Source organism: Mastigoproctus giganteus, chromosome 14 (assembly GCF_048544385.1).
Source record: "Mastigoproctus giganteus isolate SK-2022 chromosome 14, ASM4854438v1, whole genome shotgun sequence".
Taxonomy (NCBI): domain Eukaryota; kingdom Metazoa; phylum Arthropoda; class Arachnida; order Uropygi; family Thelyphonidae; genus Mastigoproctus; species Mastigoproctus giganteus.
This window is the reverse complement of record NC_143588.1, coordinates 1,132,063-1,148,779: the sequence shown is the minus strand read 5'-3', so window position 1 is coordinate 1,148,779 and position 16,717 is coordinate 1,132,063. Positions and strand designations below refer to the sequence as shown.

At 42.8% G+C, this 16,717-nt stretch overlaps 1 protein-coding gene across 1 annotated transcript in view; it reads left to right on the top strand.

Moving 5' to 3' along the window:
* The window catches only part of tei (irregular chiasm C-roughest protein teiresias), a 319,228-nt gene extending 317,885 nt beyond the window's left edge, over positions 1–1,343 (top strand). Inside the window, exon 9 of the mRNA XM_090389123.1 lies at positions 625–1,343. The gene's annotated coding sequence lies outside the window, so the exon portion shown is untranslated. The remainder of the gene's footprint in view (positions 1–624) is intronic.
* Positions 1,344–16,717: the final 15,374 nt, after the last annotated feature.

The following is a 16,717-nucleotide window of genomic DNA, read 5'->3' as shown; positions in this document are numbered from 1 at the left end:
CTCGTGGTCTCGCGTTGACCCCCAGCATGTTCCACTACAAGAATCGGTTCCACCTCTGCCTGCGATTTTAGTGAATATCGCCCCACCCTCAATCTGGTCGTTTCCTACCTAACGCTGCCTCAATGGCATCGGCAAATATTCTCGCACCCGTTTTACTTAAGTGCATTCCATCCCCATGAGCGTTGCACAATCCCACCAGAATCCAAATTAATCGAAAAGGCTTTTCACACGCGCCCTCTTCTGTCGTGTCTGGGCACAATTGCGGACACTTTCAAATTTAATTCGCGACTTTTTCTCAACGTTGCCCTGTACTTGTTCAGCGAATCCCCAGAGTGCCTGTGACTCACATCAATAGGAGTACTTCTCGTACCGATGTGTACCATCACCACCGTTCGTGCTTTCGCAAGATTATAACCGTTGTACAACGCCATTAACTTTAGTCCCCGGTCGTACATAGCCTCTGACAACCCTTCACTAAGTCAAGGATGACTGTCTTGCGCGTGCCAAAGAGCGATAGTAAAAGCGGCAAAAGGACGCCCTCACTGTTCTTTAGTTTTTGTTAGTGAAGTTAAGATTGCCTTCTGAAAATGCTCCACACATTGACCTTTAATTCGTTTCTTTCAGACGCAACACCTTGGAAGTCGCTCGAGGACTGAGAACTAAACCGAAGGAGGAGAGCGGAAACGGAAAAGATAAGTGCAAAAAGTGATCCCTTAAAATTCCCGAAAGAAGAGGCTACGGGACATTCCTGCCGCCTTCTTTCCACGGATGTCCACGACAAAATGCGTTCGCTGAGAGAAGAGGACACCTTCGAAATGCACGCGGGAGAGGGCGTCAACGTATTCCGGGGAAAATCTCAAGTTTTGCAAAGCGTCGACGGCTGTGTGTGTGGATCGTTCGAGCTGAGCGTGACTCCCCCCCCCACCCCGCCAGCGATCACTTACGTAAGTGTTCCGAGACACTCCACCCACCCGAGAAACAACCTTTTCGAAGAATCCCGGACAGCCGCCCAATGAACTCGAGTTCCAGCTCGCTTCAAAGGAGAATTCAGTGTCGGTTCCGCGTTCGTGGTGCCCGCATCGGACTCCTTTAACAACCCCCCTGTACAGCGCCCGATTAGGGCAGACCACAAATATTTCGTCGGCCTCAACTAACGCCCGCCATCACCACTGGGGTTGCTCAAATTAAGGCTCACAAATCGAGATTCGGAGTAAGTGAGACGACTGCCGGAGAAGCGGTCACGTGCTGTTTGGACGGACGTGTACATACGACATTGTGCGGCGGTGGCATTCAACCCTGCTATTGAGTGATGTGTGCGTGCGTGCGCAGTCTGTCAGTTTGGATTCCTGCGAGAAGTCGCGTTTGTCACTAGATTTCGTATATTAAAGGTTTTATGAAAAAGAGGTCTCGTTTCGCTCTGTTCGAACTCACGACACACCCGACAGGCGGCGGTGCTGCTCCAAAGGGGATCGCCCGGATGAGCATCGTCGCACTGATTTTCATCCCGGAAACAATCACATCCAACCACCAACCAATTTACATCTTTAAGAGTTGATGTGATTTTGTAGGCGGACCCTAAGCAGGTTGAACCCAAGGGCAAAAGTGGAAGACCAAACCGAAAGAAAGTGAAGGCTCCTCTTTTTACTTGGTCTCCCTCAATTGTCCTCTCACAGGAGATCGCTCTCATCAACTAGCGGGTACAGTATTTGTTTTTGATTGGCAACAAGCGCAGATTTAAATGCTAAGTCGCGTCTTTAGCGTAGTGGATTTACAGATGTAAGGGACAGCCTTAATTCCAACTCATAATCTTGTTGTTATTATCGTCTCGGACACGTTCTCTACTGCAAATGGAGAACCCAATACTTGACACCGTATCGAATATCCAGCGCTGTACTTAACTGGGATGCGCAGCCTATCTAATCAATAGCGAGCAATTTGTGCTAGCGCGAGGATATAGCAATAAGAGATAAATAAATAAATAAATATAATCTTTATTGTGTACAAAGAATGTATACAATTTACCCTTCACGGCAGGAATGCCAGGGGCTTCACATTGGCTGGTGTACAAAGGCCTTGAGGACGGGGCCCACATCGAGGTTCGGGTTCATCCCCCAGGGCCAATAATATAATACGTTTCAGTTAAATTATTCACAATATTCATAAAAATGTTATACAGTATTTTTGACATTATATACAATATTATACAGATATCCTATTTAAATTTATTATATTGCGACATTACTGTGCAGTTTGCCTGGATGAGAGTAGGTCATCAAGAATCTCCCTCCGGTATTTGCGGTCCTTGACAAATTTGTAGAGGTCGCCTTCGATTGCTTGGACTGTGATAAGCATCTGCTTGGGGAGAAAGCGGTCGCTAAGGGCTAGTCTGTTATGGTTGGATATAAGTGTTGGAGATGATCTCAGTCCGGGTTGAGGGATCCTCCAGCTGCACAGTTCCCATATGCTTGGCTCTGAGATTATTCCAGTGGTCATTTTGACAGTTAGGGTGAGGCGTCTTTCCATTATAAGGTTTGGCAGTCGTGCAAAGTTCAGTGCGGTTGCCATCGCAGTTGTTCTTTGCTGGGGTGGACGATGATGTTTATGTGTGACCCAACGAAGGAGCCAGTATTCGGAGGAGTACACACGCTTGATATTCGTGGGGGCTGCAGATGCCCATATTTCTGAGGCGTATAACACGACGGAGTATACAGAGGTGTATACGTACCGCCGAGTCACATCCAGATCCTTAACGTGAAGTAGTTGTTGTTTGGTCATCCACCGCATTTTGCAGAATTTTGTTATGAGCTTGTCAATGTGGGGCTTGAAGGTCAGTTTGCAATCGAAAACTACTCCCAAGTCTGTATGTGTATTTACCACTGGAAGGAGAATGCCATTTAGAGAAACTTGGACTTCAGTGGGTTGGTGCTTCAACGAAAAGACAATTTGGGCTGATTTTGCAGGATTAATAAGTAGTCCTAATTGATGGAGATAGGATTCTAACTCGTGTAGCTTTCGATTGATCTTTTCAGTAATTTTTGAGATATGTTCCCCCGGGTTAATCTGGGTGTGTAACTTAATATCGTCAGCATAGCACATTATATCTTCTCTCTCTTGAACAAACGGAATAATGACTGCAGTAAATAATGCTCCGGAGAGGACTCCGCCTTGGGGAACTCCTGCAGTGATTTTTCTTGAGATTATCTCTTGTTCTGCTGTAAGAACAATGATTCTATCTGATAGCAGGGTTGTTATAAACCACAACAAGTCACCTTTTATATGGAAGTAATTTTCTAGGAGGTGAACGAGTGAGGGAATGTTGATTGAGTCGAAGGCGGCTTCCAGGTCGACATACGTAACGGCAAGTTCTGCTTCGGCTTCTAGTGCACTGAGAATGGTACTGGTTATGGAAGTTAAATTGGTGACTGTGGATCTTCCGGGAATGGCATAGTGAATTTGTGGGGGTTTGTGAGGCATGATTTGATTTGTGATGGTTGAAAGTAATGCCTTCTCCATAAGTTTCAAGAGGCTGGAAGAGCGAGAGATTGGCCTGAACTGTTTAGTGAGGGATGCAGATTGGCATTTAGGATGTGGTCTCACAGCATATCTGTTCCAGAGAGGGGGGAAGTAGTGCTGCGTTAAGATACGGTTAAAAATTGAGAGTAGTGGATCGATGATAAACGTGCTGAGACACTTGATCATGAATTGTGGCACGAGGTCAGGGCCTGCGGTTGCGGTGGGTGGCAATCCATTTATAGCAGTTATAAGCTGCTTCCTGGTAATGCTAACGGTGGCGAGAATATCCGTAGGGATGTTGTTGACAGGTAGGTTGGCTGGATATGTCGGGGCCACCTTGTTCGAGAACCGTGCAATGTGGTCCATCCACAGTTCAAGATCCAGTGTTTTAGGGATTCCTGTATGCCGAGAGTCGTAAAATGGTTTGCCTTTTTGTAGGGTTGCTTTTAGATGCTCTTTGATTGCAGATGATTTCTGGCGGTTGAACACTGCCCTTGCTCTGGAGAAGGCAATCCGATCTTGTACAGCGCCTGACTCTTTCCATTTCTTATGCAGATTTTGTTTTTCTTGGAAGGTTTTGTTCAGTGGAGGCGTCCACCAAGCTCTTGAACGGGGAGTGATGTAGACAGTCCTTGTCGCTCCGTAGTTGGCAATGGTCCGGATCCACCTGGTCATGAGGTCCACAGCCAACTGGAGATCGCAATTGTTGAGAACTTCCCAAGGGATGGAGGATGCGGCTTCGAGACATCGTGGTGGATCAATGAATTTGGGGGATGTTATTTCTTTTTTCTTTTTTGGGCCTTGAATATTGAAGTTAGGTGCGGCTAAGTGCAGGAGTATGGCAATGGGTTCGTGATCGGATTGAAAGAGATCGTGAGGGTTGTCTAAGAGGTCGCATGGTGCTGAGGAGAATACCAAATCTAAGAGATTGGGTCCTCTCGTGGGGTGGCAGTTGAGAAGGCTGATACCCATTGACTCCATACTGCTAACGAGTATCCTACTAAGATGTGCGAGAGTAGGTGGAAGATTGAAATCTCCACAAACAATGTGCTTAGCAGAGGCGTGGAGGTGATTCACTAGCCAATGGATTACATCTTCAATGATATCACTGTTTGGACCTGGTGGAATATATACTGTTGCTATGTCTATCAAGTAGGTGTTAAGCTTGAGGGACACCATGGCAGCTTCAAATGCAAGGGATTGGCTTACCACAGAATGTACCAATGAAAAGAGGGTGGTATTGTAGAGTATTGCGACTCCCCCTCCTCTACGATCCACTCTAGAGGAGCAGAGCATCTGGTAACCAGCCTGAGGTGCACAGGCAATTGAGTCCTGGCCATTCCCAAGCCACGTTTCAGCGATACAGAGGACATCCAGGGTTTTCGAGAGTAGAAGCTGTTCGACAGTGTTTAGCTTGTTACAGATACTTCTTGCATTTTGAAAGACAATTCGAATGGTGGTAGCCTTAGCAATCGGAGTTCGTACAGGTGGCAGGTTTCTTTTTTGGGGCCGCATTGGTCTATTGTGCGTTGTGATATGTACAGGGATATTAGAGACAGGTTTGCAGCCTTGGGAATTGACATCATAAACGGCTGGTAGTTGGATTGATTGATATGTGGACATATTGTTTCCTATAGTAGTTTTGTTCTCAGTAGATTCATTTGAATTCTTCTGTGTTTCTATGGCTTGGCAGCTTGGTAGTTTTAATTGCTATTGTATTTGTTGATGATTTTGGTGGTTTATTGCAGTTCTTGGTGTCTGGTCTAGGAAGGGTTTGACGAGAGTTCCAGGGGGCCATAGCCTTGGATCCAACACGAAGCTCATCATCTCTGGGTGGCAGGTAAGGATGAAAGATGCGTAAGTTGGGTACCTAGTTCTTCTCTGTCTCACATCAATATTTATACTGTGACGTTCTGCAAACATGGCCTTAATGCTGCCTGGTTTAGTAGTTGGTTCCAGTCGAGAAACAAAGATTTGCCCGCGAGTCTGGACCGCTGTGATATTGTACGAATATGAGTGATTCCCCTTAATGGAGTGTTGTGTGCCACCTGTTTTTCCCTTTTGTCTTCCACGTTCCATATTCTGATGGGTTGAATATATGATCCCGGTTTCTTTTGAGTGAACCTGTTGATCGGAGAAAAGAGACTTGGGCAGGGTGTGCATGCAGTTTGTAAGCCTTGCTGGTGGGATCTTTTGGATTTTTTGATCGTCTTTTTGGCTGGTGACTACTTCTGCCAATGTGGGTATTAATGGACTCTTTCCAGTTTGAATTGTCTGCTCTAACATTTTAGGTTTGGTATTATTTAGGGTCGATACTGTAGAGGGGGCCACTTGAGAGGTCTTTGAGCGGCTATCTCCGGTGATGTTAGATGCAGGTTTGGTAGAGTTATCTTCACTGAAATCTGCATCTTTCCCGTTCAGTTGATTAGTGGGTTGTTCTCTTTTGCTATTTTGAAGGTTGGGTTCTGTGGTAGAAGGTTGGTTCAGTACAGTGAATTTATTTGCAACTACTTGTGCCTTGAGTTGTTGTATTTCTTCAAGTAGGCTTGAGTTTTGGGCTTTGATTTGCTTAATCTCATTAATAAGCGTATTCAGCTGCGTGTTTATGAGCATTACATAATCATCACTTATCTGCAGGCAGTTTTCCCTGTGCATCAAAGTTGTTACCGTTTGGGTGCACTTTGTGGCCGAGGTAGCTACATCATATATGACTCCTCCAGGGCATCGTGGAACAGCTGTGTGTTGCAACAGAGACGTGGAGGTAGCGCTGTCATCTGTGGGGGAATGATTGTCGCCATCGGCGATTTGTATCTGCTGATCGGAAGTTTCCGGTGTGGTGCTTATGCTGGGGTGTGGTAGGATGGCTTTATTTTTCTGTGCGGATGATGTAGTTTCGGTTGATGTGCAGGGTATCTCAGTAGGTTGGGGAGGTGCCCTTGATGCACCGTTGAGGGAGTCACTGTCCGGTATTTCCTTGCAAGAAAGACATGAAAAATTGCGTCTCCGTTGCTTGTTCATCTTTTTTAAATCAATTTTGAGGCATGATCCACAAAACGTAGCGTAGCACGTAACACAAATAATGCATAGGTCAGTGTTTAATTTGCATAATTTACATTCAGCTGTGATGAAGACTTCATTTAACTCGGTCATATTTGGATGTCTGATGGGAAATGCTCGTGTTTGAAGGTTTAACCGGCTAAATTAGTGGTACAGTATTTAGTTCAGAAAGCTTGTCACCGACTTTAGGAATGCAGTTAATCTGTTTCCGGGGGAGGGGGTGAATTTCCAGGAATTAGTAATTGACGCGTATCGCCAGGGCAACTGATCGCAAGGACTGTACTGTACTAACCTACAGCAGTGGAATCTGACCTTGATCTGTAGCCGGCAGCGGTAAGTGGTGCTGGTCAATTTTCCGAGCGTTAATACAGCTTGATCATGTCCGATTATGAGATTCTGTAATATGAAAAGGAACTGCAAATAATAAATACCTGGGTGTCTTGGTCGCCTTGAAGTTGGTGTCTTCTTCTTCAGAGTCACTTGAGGAGTGTAACGATACTAAAATCACCTTATAAACTTAGGCATAACTTCATTAATTTTAATGTTTACTGAGAGCAACACACATACGTGACCGTACGGTCCGGCGAAAGATTCTGTATGGATCGTGTAAACTGGAAAAAATTCAAAGATTATCTGAGTACAGTTCTGGGTGGTGACAATTTCAGCAATCTTAATGATATGACGGCCTTGGAATATCCAAATTATATTTTCGATGCCATTTATTTCGAGCTTCTATGCGGGGTACAGGAAGAAAAGAATCTAAAAAAATGTCGGTCCCTCGGTGGACCCCGAATTTATCGTACCTTTGATCTCAAACCCAGCAGGCTACAAGGGCACATCAAAGAAATGGACATCTTTCTGAGGACGATGTACCTATTTTTAGAAAACGATTACAAAGGAGAAATTTCCACGGGGCAATTCCTGAAAGTAATGCGGCTTGCTGGCAAATTTATTTGAAGCAGGAAACTCGAACCACTGGGGTCTGGTGTATAGAATTTCCAGGAATGCATTGCTTATTGTATAATGCCTTAATTAGTGAAAATCAGGAGACATCTGATTGAATTTCTACCATGGAAACCATTATTAAAAATTTGTTTCCTCAGGATCTTGTTCAGGATGATACTCCAGAGCAGTTGGAGATACGGCGAGCTGACCAGGGTTATACAGGATCAACTGACACAAACTTGTTTACCTTGGTGGAGTTGGGAGTGTCAGCAGCAGCGAAATTGAATATTCGGAAATGTCAAGGTATTCATCTAATAGAGAAGCAGTTATCATTAAATTATGAGATTTTTCCACAGATTTTGTTCGATATGTACAATAAAATGTTTATTGGAAGGACTTTTCTGGGGGCAATGGAAGTTTGCACTTCTAAAAGTATTGAATAATCCTGGAAGGCCTAAAAGACAAATCCCAAAGCATACAGACACATTTCCCCGTTGGCGATTCTGGGTAAGGTTTTTGACAGGTCGCTGGCTCCACGTATATCTCAGCTGCTGGAGGATCATCACGTGTTCCAAGTATCAACGTGGTTTTAAGAAAGGTCATTCTACTGAGGCTGTTATTACATCACATAAAATATGTCACAGATCTCCCAGTAAATATGTCCTTATGATTTCTGTTGACTTTGAAGGTGCGTTTGATAGGCTTTTGGTGGGGGAGTGCCCTTAAGTCTTTGGCATCTGCGCAGAGTAACAACTATATATTTAAAATAACGAGGTCTTATTTCCAAGACCAAAGTTGTAAAGGTGTGCGCTAAACATTTATTTTACAGCGCAAAGGTTTTTACTAGCGGATGTCCCCCCCCCCCCAGGGTTCTGTTTTGGGGTCTCTCCTCTGGAACGCGGTTTTAGATCAATGGCTAATTAAAAATGATGAAGATTATGTTTAAATTGCGTACGCTATTGATTTGGTAATTGGAGTGTCTCGGCGCTCTCGTTCTGTCTTGGAGCAGAAAATACAATTAGTTCTAGACGACTTGAAGCAGTGGGCTAAATTAAATAAACTTAAGATCTCTTGAAGTAAAACTAATTTTATGGTGTTTAGGAAGCAATTTGATTATAAAGACCATCAAAGGTTCTTTCGGATGGAGTCCAAATTCCTTACGATCTAAGATGATAAAAACTTCCTTTCTTGCCGCATGTCTCAAATCTAAATGAAAAAATAAGAAAGTTTATCGCTTCTATTGCCGAAGATCTCGTAAAGAGTGGGGATTGAACAAAACAGTTTCGTCACTATATTACAAGAAGTGCAGTTTTCCTTTCTATAATGGCATATGCAGTTTGGTATTTTGTGGCGAATATAGATAAAATCAAGACCAAGCTGTTATCATTCCATGTTACTAACTAACTGTTTTATCAGTGCCCCGTGCAGTTTCCCTACAAGTCTTTCAGGGACTAGAAAAAGGAATTTCTTATTGGACATTACAACAGATTCGACTAATAATATTAGAGTTAAAAACTCGTATTTGGGAAGAGTTAATTGAGAAATGGAAATACCGATGGGAGACAAGTGACAGTGGAAGTGTTACCAGCATCTGTATTCCCCAGGCAGACTATGCTTTATCAAAATCTATCGCACAATGGTTCTTACCATCAATGTATACTTCCTTTTTGCTGGCTGGACATGGCTCACTTCGAGCCAAATTGTTTGAAAGAGGACTAAAAGCTGACCCCCTTTACACACCCCCTTTTGTCATGTGGAGATCCTGAGACTTGGATATTCTACGGCAGAGAATACGCTGTGTACCCACATACCTTGATGGAAAGAGTTCCTGAACTAACGGATACAAAAGTTCAAATACTTGTTAACAATTCTAACTCTAGAGCTTTTCAGGAGTTCTCTAAAATGAACTCTGTGACATTGGAACCTTAGAGAAAGGACTGCGACATCTATACTCTGCTTGGACTCTGGGGAGTCGAACTTCATTCATTGTGTTGAGTCTCATTCTTCAGAATACCAACCACTGGTAATTCTTTTTTGTTGGTACCCGAGTCTGGGCAACACGGGCACGGGATTTTGCTGGCATTCGTCGGTATTGCACTACCTCCGACAGATGCAGGATATTTTAGTGCTTATTAGCAGGTAGTAGACTCAGGTCCGGCCGCTCGTGCCTAGGGACGGGCATAAGGCAGCAGCTACCCAAGTGTTGGCTGTTCTCTGGTGGAAGAGTGGCCTGACACTAACAAAACAACAACAGAACACACATACATTATCACTTTTTCTTTCAAGCCCGTTTTACGGAAGATTACCTCCACAGAGAATCAAGGTGGAGATGGACATATGCCTAGGAGCTACCCCGATCTCTCTCTCTCTCACACACACTTAATAAGAAACTGAAAATTTGATTCCATTTACCTTTAATGACGCTTGGCCAATGAGTTGAAAGATCCAAAAAGATTAAGCGAGTCGGTGTCCAGGAAGAGATTCAAACAGTCTGTGACCTTAATCATTCTTTCAGAGATTTCCACTCTCTTCTGCTAGGCTTTCGAGGCTGCTCGAGACATTAAAATACACACAAATTCAAATTTCAAAAAATAACAGATTTTTAAATATCATTTACTTTTTAAAGTTAAATTATGTTTATTATTTTAGAATAAATTTTACAGCATTAAAACGAAAAACACATCGGAGTGCCAAAACTAACTGAACACCAGCACGTATCAAAGAACTTAATGACACAATATTTAGCAACGTGTCGGCCTTACACACCCCCACCTCGTTGTCAGAGTCCAAACCAATTTTCGATGACTGTATTTTTGTGCCTCCTTCCTTGAACACAGTCATCTCTGTTCATGGAAGAAGCCACCGCTTCCGATTGCGGGCATTGATGGCCTGGCCTGGCCTTAACCACGGCGTGGAAAAGTTTCCCCTTTTTGAATGGGACTCGAACACAGCGATCTAAGATCTTCTTCTTTGTGACCATGTCAGAATCCAATTGACCCTGAAGAGGAAAGATAATTAATCATTCCGAATCCTTTAAGAGTTTGTCCATTAGCATTTCTCCAGAAGATCTTTAACCCTTGATACTTGATAACCCTTGTAACACAGTTACAGTAGCAAGGGTTAAAGATTGCTACTGGTAATGTTGCGTCCTTTGATAATACAACTCAGAACAGCACAACGCCTGAACGATTCTAATAATAAATAAATTTTCTGTTTATACTCCGGGACGACCAGACGGTCAAAGGAGTTCACATGAAACAGCACCGTATTCAGCAGCCACGGGTTAAATCCTGGTCACTCAAATCACGTGTACTTATGCACCCTCGCGCCTGACCACAAGGCTACGGCGGCCTTGTGTATGGATACAAATCTGTAGGACCTGAAAAGAAGTGAAGTCCCGAACTGACCTTCTAACTGAACTTCTAAACCTTTAACAGAAGCTGACGCCTCAGCTGACTTCGACTTTTCGTTTTATTTTTCTCTGATTTGGTCCATTATTAATTTACTTCTTATTTTAAAAATTATTTCATATTTTATTTTTAATTTTTAATTTTCATTATTGATGGCCATGTGGCGCTGGCTGCCGGGGGATGCCGAATTGAGGGCGTTCATATTTTTCCCCTCGTGTTCATCTACGAGTACAATTGTGGCCCGCGTCCTCGTGGCGTGGACGGGTACTGGGAAACAGTTTCTTCCTGGTAGCAAAGAGGCTAGAAATACTGCCGAAATATTTATTGTATTCTATAGTTGCTAGATACGAGTGCTTGTATACAACAACCCCTCGCAGCAGAACAGCGAGTAGTTTTATAAATTACAAAGATGATTTTCTTCACGCTTTACAACATTGGCAATTATTATGGATCATTTATGGTACACGTAGACATGTATATTATCTTGTGTAGGACGGCATCTGAACGTCACTTCATCTCCGCCTTGGTACACTGTGAGAACTCTGCAAAAGGCCAGAAACGTGTGTACTGTTATGTTTGTGCAGTGTGTGTGTGTGTGTTTGTTATGTTGTTTGTGGCCTCTTTGTCACCAGGCAGGCGATCATCTAGAAAGTTTGCCCAATGTCCGTCTACACCACGACGAGGTGGGCCACAACTGCGCATGTGCTGCGGCGGACCTCGACTTACTCGCGGGTCTATTATTCCCTATGTGTGCTGTATTGCACAAATCCTGCACACACCAGAGGAAGTGATATATCGGTGGGTGCCAGAAATCCCGCCCCCAGGTTTGGACAACCTTAGTGCCAGCAAAAATAAATAAATAAATAAAAAAGGTACGTGGAAACACGTCCACAAGTTCAATTCAGTACTACCGAGACCAATATTCTATTTACATATCTCAGAATTTCTGAAAAACAAGTTTACGAAAAAATACCATTAATTAAAAGTTAAATGTCTACATTGAAAGGATACTTGCGCCTGGCAGTTGCAAAGGGACCAACTCCGCAAAGTTCAGAGGCTGACAACCACAATGAGATTTCAGACTTCATCCTCAAATTGTACTTTTCACATTGTTCTCTTCACTCATCTTTAATGTGCGTCTATCCCTGGGTCGAAACCTGAGTTCTTATCCTTAAAATGTGTCCTCCCCACGTTAGTCTCTAAAATCATTTGCCATCATTTGTATTTCCCAACGAAATAGAATTCCTTCCATTAGGACACAATTCCAATTTCCTGGAATTAAATCCCGACTTAACACCTCCGTAATCCATGCTACACTTCTTTACGAAGTGGTTCCTGCAGTTTCTTGTCTTTTGTTTCTACCAATCTTATCAATTATATCCACTCCTACACTAAATGTCATCATCTACTACTTTCTTTGCAGTTTCACCACTTCTACCTTCAGTATCTCTTTAATTTCCAGGCCTTTATTAGGATTTCTTCTCAAAATATATATTCTAGCTCTAATTTTATCTTATTCCCTTCTAAGATACTCTTTTTCAATTTTCAACACGAAGTTCTCCCATGCCAGTTCCGGGATGAAAATTACACGCCACTTTGAGAATATTTATGAGATTTTCATGTCACCATTCCTGTACACCTGTAAGGGAGCTGCAAAAGTTCACAAGATTAAGTATTTAATTAATACGCAATATTGACAAAATTAAATAAAAATCTTTAAAATACCCAAAGAGGAAGAGCTCAGGACCAATAGGAGCAAAAATATTCAACGCTGAATACGCAGGCCCGAAACTAGCCTAATATTATAAATTCCGTTCTTATTTATATAATGACAGATATACAAGTATTAGATAAAACTCAAGCAAGGAATCTTGCTAGTTTATTATAGTTTTCTGTTTTTAAGAGATTTTTCTTTGAATAAAGGTGGCGCTGTATTCAATATGTCCACCACCAGCATATTTCCATACCTATGTTACGAGATCGCAGTAGAAGCATTTTGTAAATTTTCTTTTGGTTCGATGTCCTTCCTAGGATGAAAAACTGCATTACTTTTCCCAACTGGTTAATTTCTATATCTACTTGTGTTCTTTCTTCATTTGCAGGTGGCGGCTTTGCCAATATGTCAACCCACATACGGCTATCATCAGGAATATTCGCAAAATGGCTTCGTGTTCTCTTTGTATCGTCCTGTGTTGTTTTATCTCTTGATGTTACATTAGAACATCAGAGAATATTTATAAATTTCAACCATTAAAACCAATTTAATTGCTATTTTACATACCGAGTCACATTTTTACCTTTGTTCTTGAAGAAGGGTCCTCAGTTCGATCCTTTTCTTAAATACTGCCACTGAAGATCTTTTTTAAAGCAGCAAAATGATCTGTGGTTTCCACCAGAAGGTTAATATTTTCCTCTGTTAGCGTGGGTAATATTTACACAATTTTCGGTCTTTCATTATCATAATTACTGCAATCCAGTAACGCATGCTTCCATTTCCCTCCCCCTCCCCCCACAGAAGCAGAAGGGTCTTGCTCGAGACCTCTATCGAATAGTTTAGCTCTCAGCGAGCTGTAGTTTCTCAAAGATAAGTAATTGTCATGACTGGAGAAAACCAAGCTGCCACGACGCGTTTTTCAGCAAAGTCAGCCCGTTGAATATAATTCCTGATAACCTCACCATGCATACCATTGGTCCATCTTAGTCAGGAGCGTTCCTCGGGTATGTGGCGCCCGGGTGGCAATTGAAATTTTACGCCCCCCGGGGGAGGTTTTTTACCAAAATCATTAATACAAGAGTTGGACGAAAAATGGGATGCTAGCAGGTCAGCCTCATCCTTGGCTGAAGTGACAACAGAACCATCTGGTTTGGACAGAGGTGGGAGCAGAGATGGACAAAAGTTGCGGCCAATAGACAAGAGACCAGAATGCTCGGCTACCATTAGGGCAAGAAGCAAGTTTTCTACTCTTGGCCTGTTCAAAATCTAGTTTGGACTGATTAATAACTGCTTTACAATTGTTGCGAGCTTTGGTGTAGGCAGAAAATGACACTGAAGAATTTGAAACAAGCCAATTACGATATGCAACATTCTTCTCTTGGACAGCCTTAGCACATTTATTGGAAAACCAAGGTTTAGATAAAGGACAAGATTATAAAGTGGAGTGTGGGATAAAGGATTCCATTCCTACAAGAATAATTTCACTGACACGATCTGAGCAAACGTTGACATCAGAAGTTTCGAAACAGTAATCAGACAAAGGAAAAGAAGGAAAGGAGTCTCGCAGGTGATCCCATTTTGCATTCTTGTAATGCCAAACAACACGAGGTTGGGAATAGCCATGAGATAAAGGTTCCATTGGAGAAGAGACAATCACCAAGTTGTGATCTGATGTGGCTAAATGACCTCTCACTTCGACCGTTTACTTAAAAGGGTCGTCTGTGAGAAAAAGATCAAGCGTGTTGGCTGTATGATTCGGATTGTCCGTTATTCTTGTAGGTAAATGAACGGTCTGTGCTAGGTCATTAGTAATTGCAAAAGCCTCAGCATCTCGACCTGCTGGGTCGGTGTGACTAGAAAACGGAAGCCAGCTGGAGTTGTGAACATTAAAATCACCAAGGAAAATTACCTCATTGTTAGGAAAGTTGGACTGGAGAAAGTCAAGTTGCAAAGAGAGGAAGTCAAAGAGCTCCAAGTGGTTAGTGGAGTTGGGAGAACGGTAGAGAAAACAGATGAATTAGACACAATGAGGTAGAGAGATTTTAAGCCAGAGGAGATTCCAAATTGCCAAGTCTCTGACAGGGAATATCAGAATGGACGTATGCACAAGTACCACCTTTGAGGCGAAAGGAATCATACAGCGAATAATTTGGACATCTGAGATGAGCAGTAGTTGGATCAACCGATAACTGAGATTCAGTCAGAAAAAGCACATGGGGTTTGGAAGACTGCAAGTGGAAATGGACATTGTTGAGATTAGAATTGAGACCACGTATATTTGTGAAATGGATTAGGAAGTCCTTGAGAGGTTTAGATCTTTTCGCAGATAAGCTTGCTTTATTAGTTTGACAATTCATGGTGTATTCAATAGTAAGAGAGAGTGGGTGGGACATGCTGTACGAAGTAATGAAATTTTTGGATATGGTGTACACGTGGTAAGAATATACCCAGATTCTGGACATAACGTGGCCTCGACAATGCTCCCCGCATACACAGTACTCGGACTCCCTCCAGTCACTATCTGGCAGAGTAGAGGTAGCAAGGTTATACACTAGCTGATCCGGAAGCCTCCTAGAGAGTTACCAATAGGTTCGGTCCGGTGTACTAACTAGCGGCCGGCCTGCGAACAACGTTTTAGAGCTGTACCCTCGAAATTTGAGGAAGTTTGGATCTCACCATGATGTCCATCATAACCTCAAAAGACATCAGTCAAACTGCATGATGGATGAGATGGGGAAGAGTTGACTGGAACTTAGCTCTGGAGACTAAACATGGGTTCCACCCCTTCAAGCCTCCAATAAGCAAAGTGGTGGTATTGCACCGGTTGATGAGAGTCATCTACCACCTAGTACTGCCTGGCAAAATAGAGGGGCGGCTTTCCTGCATGTGGTGTGGGCGCCACACCTCGACCCCTGCTTACGTTGGTCCACACCTGGTTAGTCACCCACAGTGCACGTGAGCATGGGGGTTCGACTCAGGATTACTAACAGTCACACCAACGTGAAAGTTCAAGCAGCGGATTTGGCTGTCACAGACTGTCCAAACGTCGCCGAAATTGGGTTCACTTGACTTGAGCATCACTCGAATATCAATTCCATCATCGTTTTTGACTCCCAGGTAGCAAGCACAGCTTGTCTGGCATATCTGAGAGGCATATCTTTCGCCTCAAAGGTAGTACTTGTTCACATGTCTGATTAGATATTTCCTGTCAGATACTTGGTAATTTGGGGTCACCTCTTTTCGATTTTCTCTGGCTTAATCTCTCTACCTCATTCTGTCAAATTCATCTGTTCTCAGCACATTAACCCAATTTTCCTAGATCTTAGTTACAGTAGCTTGATTGCTGTCGTTAACCACCCTGCCAACCTTTGTATCGTCTGCGAACTTTGACATTAAGCCTGATGTACCTTCAGCAATATCATTATTAAATACTGAAAACAACAATGTGCCAAGAATTACACCCTGGGGTAGTCCACTGATGATAATATTAGTCCTAGTAGCTTCCAAGATTAATTCCCTCAATGCTTCACATTTATAATTTGCCGTTGGTCCAACTGCACGCAATTTAAAAACTGTCTGAGACCTCTTGTACTTTTCTTACGAAAGTAAAAGCGTTCCCTTTTCCCTTGACAGTAATTATGTCTAATTAAATTTGACCCACTGGGTCTTTTACCTGTAGATTCTTAAAGCATGAAGAATGATTGCTGATAACCAGAACAAGAGTGTTACTCCCTTTGGTTGCCTCTCTAACATGCTGCTGTAAAAAAATAGTTATCCAAGAAATCCACAAAAGCCTCGCTAGTCTGTGAGTTACCAACTCACAAATTCTAGTCAATATCTGGAAAGTTAAAATCCCCCATTATAAGACATTCTGATTTTCTGGCCCACTCTATTTCTCAGTATAATTGTTCATTGTACTCAGAGTCAATAGGCTATCAGGTGATTAGGTTATTAGCCATGTATTCACTTGTTCCATGAGGACCAACATCATAAAACAAGTGAATACAACACTCTTCTACTCTCAATTTTGTTTTCCCAGTGCTTATATCACACCAAACTGACTTAGCATTGCAATGGT